Below are 5279 nucleotides of genomic sequence, written 5' to 3' on the forward strand. Positions count from 1 at the left end.
TTTGCCGATACATCTTTATTTAATTTATTTACTCTTATTACAAATTGTGTTATGGCGGACTAAATGCCTAATAAGAATTCTCTACCAGTTAACCCCATATACACGTCTATATAAATCAAAATTTATATGTTTCCGCCTATATACTGTCTAATCCTGATATCTCTGGAACTGTGAGGCTTAGAGACTTGTTCGTGTTTAGAATAGCTAAGCAGAAAATGCGCGAGGCGGTCGCCTAGTGCAAGGCGGTCACGCATTGCATCAGTCGGGGTGCGACTATTTCTAGCCTCCGTCACGTGAACGACTATTGCGTTAGCTATTTTCGTATTATAAAACTGATTTTAATTTAAATTAAGAACACATATCTTGCTTATATTCTTTGGTGAGAAACCTAAGTTACAACCAAAGCTTATATTTTCGACATATACGAAGGCTTTGTTTAAATTTTGAATAGTTCACGAACCATACCGTTCCAATAAAATCGGTTCCAATGAAGCTGTAAAAGCAGCCAGGGCTAAAACCATTAACATCATCTGAGACGAAACTTGTATTTGCAGCTGGTTGTTGCTACAGTAGGCGTAGTTGCGGAGCGTATGAGTGACGCGGTATTCTGTTTCACTAAAGCCTTAAAGGCTTTATTAGAAGTGTGTCATCTGGCAAGGCGATTGTTCTTTCTTCACTTAAAGTGTCATCGGTCAGAATTCAGGAGTTAACATATGGACAATTGTATGTTTAAAGGCAGCTAAACAGTCTTCGAAATACACCTATCCCCCAATTTACACGGTACTTGTTTTACACGTTTTCGCTTTTAAACGGTTTTCCAAATAAGTTTTTTTTGCACTCTACTAAATGCTTCTGTGATTGAACACGTGTGCTGTGTACATATTTCACGGGAAATCCCAAGCTTATGTGCTGACTTGCTGCACATGCATACTGTGTCTGTATTTCTTCGCATAAAATTAAAGTTTTATCTACGGAAAATTGTATTTGAGTGAAAGTTTCACAGTTTCAGAAATATTTAATTTTCCATATTCGTAAATTACAAGTGCATGCATAATTTAGATTATTATAAATAAAAAAATAATGTTTCCGTAATATATTAAATATTTTAATTTGTCAATGAATTTTATTTTTATTTCTGTGTACACCTAAAAATATTGAAAAAAATCACAACTGTTACATAGCAAAATTATGCATTTTCTGCAAGCTTTTCGATTTACACGGTTTTGTCTCGAAAATTTTAAATTTTCGATTTACACGTTTTTCTCAAGAACGTATCCACCGTGTAAATTGGGGGATAGGTGTATATATGTTACTGGATAAAATTTAATGCATTTATATAATTCAGAATACAAATTCTGAAAAGTTTTTTTTGTTATATATGAGAATTATTTTATTTGCGTATATGCGAATATTTTATCACTTCTTAATAACATAATGTAATATACGTGATTGTGAGTTGACTGAACGATGTCTTGTCGTTCAACATTAGACATTACTCGAAGTACGTCATGTCTCCCTAGTAACACATGTAATGTTAAACATAAAATTAAAAATAATTATAAGATTAAAATTAATAACATGAAATAAAATACTTTTGATATCAAAAAATAATTTTATCTTATTTCTGCGAATGTACCGTATATTTTATCATTTCATAATAACATATTTTACGTAATATGTGAATGTTCTAGAAAAGATCTTTAAACGAAAATAAACGATTTGAAACATCATAACTATTAGAATTGTAATGACGTTTGTTTGTATTTTAACGTAATAACAGAATATTAAGACGCAACAGATTATAAACGCACAACGCTGATGTAAAATTTAACTCGTCTTGTTTACGTTAAGATCTGTTAAATATTGTAAACAAAGATGCAGCCACACAGTCTACACGGTTCGCTTTAAAACGTTTTTGACAAATTTAAAAAAGAATATAACACTTAACGTCAAAATGTCAAAGTAAAATATAAGAAAATAAAAAGCAATCGCCACACGGTTTTCGGCTGCCGCTCAAAATACAGCTATGTATAATTTTTTAGCGAAATCACAAACGATTCGTTTAAGATATATCCAAAACATATAATTAATTGGTAAATATACTATTAATGGTTTGAGATGTAAAAGATTGTAACGGATAATTGTGTAGGTCATTTGCAGCTATTAATATATAGTTTATCCTGTTCAAAAATCAACGGTTTCAGAAATAATAACATGATGATAATATATTTAGAAAAATCGTTTTGAAAATTCCGATTAAAACATGTTAAAATTAACTATTGTGAATTATATATCCTTGCAGACTGTACAGAAGTTATTGGCTTGTCCCTTTCCAAAATAAAAAATTGATTAGACATATTTTAGAGTGATCTTAATTGTACAGGTGTTTGAAAATATATGTTATAGCTTTAATGCCTTTTGCTGATCAATTAGTTATACATTCACCACTTTAAAACTTTTACACATATTTACAATTGTTCCGTATATTATGTATTTAAATATAGATTATAAATCTGTCATAAGAAAAACTGACAAATAGTAGGCTCAACAGATAATAATTGATATTTTCGAAAATTGATTCTAAAAAGTTCCTAAAAAATTTATGAAAATCAAAAAGTTTTTATTCGAATAGGCTCAACTTGAAATATAAATATCGGCTCGGAAGGCAGTCCTGCTGAGAAAACTTGGCGAGAAACTCAACAGTTGATGTGCAGATATAGTTTTATAAAGAGTCCGTGACAATAATTAGCTTCCTGAGCGAGCATCGACAATATTTAATTCCAAGCATTAACAACAGTATAGTATTCTTGGATAGAACAATATATTATTTTTCAATAATATTCTTTTTATATTGGTTTTAAATCTCTCCAGTGGCAGATCTAAAATTGATTATAAAATATAATTGTACAGTTCCGGCGATAAATTTTGCACATCGAGCTTTTGGAAAGAGACAATTGACTAATTTCGACTTCGTATCTCTGTCGCACGAAATACAACTTACTGTACATACGTACACTTTGTGCCATAAATGTATAACATTTTCATTATCTTGCAACATTTACATTTTGACCTGTTAAAAGATAAAATTAATAATTGATATCTGTTTTACAGGTTATCAGGTGAGCAACAATGTCGTAGTTATCTAAATTTTTACTATAGTAGTAATATTTTAACAATGTTACACAAAACATAACATACGTCAAAGGCCGCAATTGAAATATTTCCAATAAGACTGGTTGAAAGCGGCTTTTCTCCAGCGTCTTCCGACTATCTCAACAAGGTCATCTTTCAACCTCGTAGACTCAGACAGACACGTTTTAATTGCATTAATAATGTTTAATTAACTATCGATGTTTCGTTATTTATAAAAATGAACGGCTCATATATTTAACAAAAATATTAAACGCCTACACAATTATATAAGGCAATTAAATGTACATAAACTTGTTGCGTATTCAGGTTAATCATGAAAATTTGTGGGTAAACACCTTCATCGTAACTAATATAAGGAAACGGAAGGGGTTAATAGAGTGCTCTACTTTTATCGGAGAAATATGTTCGTCCGTTTGCTTTTGGGTATCAATAATTTACTTTGTACTTTATTTAGAGAGACAGTGATGTCATATTAATGAAGAAAAAGTATACAACTCGCTCGTGCAATCGACAGCCTTTCGGGCTAAAAAGGTTTTCTGAAAGTGATAGACGCGGTCTGGGGTGGCCCCTATAAGGTAGACCAACGATACAGTCAAAGTCGCGACAGGTAGTTGGTCATCATGTCTTGTAGTGGGTCTATCAGCTGACATTCTGATGATAATGATACACATATACCGATCATGTATATACAAAATCGATACCTCAATCTTTGTGAAAGCTGATTTGCAACTACCACATTAAATAACAGCTATCAGTTCAAAATATTACATTTCAAAATAAGGATGTAATTTTATGGAAACGAAAAGTGTTTTGCATTTCTTCATTTGCATAATCTGTAGTCATATTACTGAACTAAATATTTTTAAGGAATCCTGACATTTAAAAAGGCTTACTATACTTATTTCGATCTATAGATACTATGTATATGATCTATATGATAACACATTAAAATATGTAACTAATATTGTATAACCGGTATAAACTAGCAAAGATCTAACGAAGGGGTTATCTGTCACGAAGCGTACCTCAGCATTCGACTTGTCCCAATTAAAGGCTATTCGCTCTTGTAGTTAAATATCTAGTTTCTCTATTTGTATTTATCTCGTTTTTATTGTCATGATTTATTGTAGTTATTAAGAAATATTTTTTAATGTGGTAATAAAGTAATTTGACTGAAACTTTAAATAGCAAACAAATTCTTTTTTTACTTCATGCTTAACATTGATTTCGATTAAAAGTTTCTTTTTAATACATAGAATAGTTAATATAAATATCGGTATTTTGTAAAATAAACGTTATCTATAACTCTTTTGAAATGGTAAATGTAGCTAAATTAAAAATAAAATCTGGGACAGAGGTCTTTGCGTGAAATTGTTGAATGTTCTTGAACTAAATTATATCTAGTGGTCCTTTATTTATTGACTTTTTTATTAGAAATATTTACTTTTTTAACCTTTCCAAAAATATCTAACTCAACACTCAAAAACACCTTCTGCAGAGAGCAACGGCCTCTATTTAAATCTACACTGATCTACTCTGTGAAGAGACAGAAAAAGAAACTAGAACTAGACTAATAGAGCTACTTCACAACGATAAAATTGTGCCAGTCTATGCTTTTGATCACCCATCTTCGCTTCATAATTAGTGGCTTGGGTATTGATGCTAGTTTCCCTATCACAATAAGGTGGAAACTAATTGGATAAGATTGCACAAATACATTATTCTACGGGAATATCATATATTAAAACGTAGATTATTTCACTTTGAATGAAAAAATAAACATGATTATTCATATAATTTATTATTTTAAATATATGGTTTATTTTTATAAAATAAATTTAATTTTTATAATAACTTAATAATTTATTTCGATAGGAAAAATTAAAACCACTCGTAGATTTTATTAGATTATTAGTGTGGCTAATATTTAGGCAATATATTGAATCGTTAATTATACTTATTTTTTTAAATAAAACTTATTTGTATCCATTTAATATATGAGGATTTTTTTTCGTTTCTAGCTTATGTTTTAGACACGTAAAACACTTTATGGCAAGTCAGATTGACAACGTCAATTGACGCTGACAGAAATGATTTGTTGTATTGTCGCAATTTAAATTAACCGC

This window comes from Battus philenor, unplaced genomic scaffold, assembly GCF_028537555.1.
Source record: "Battus philenor isolate CCGP_79_NKW_IND1 unplaced genomic scaffold, ilBatPhil1.0.hap1 SCAF_9, whole genome shotgun sequence".
Lineage (NCBI taxonomy): Eukaryota > Metazoa > Arthropoda > Insecta > Lepidoptera > Papilionidae > Battus > Battus philenor.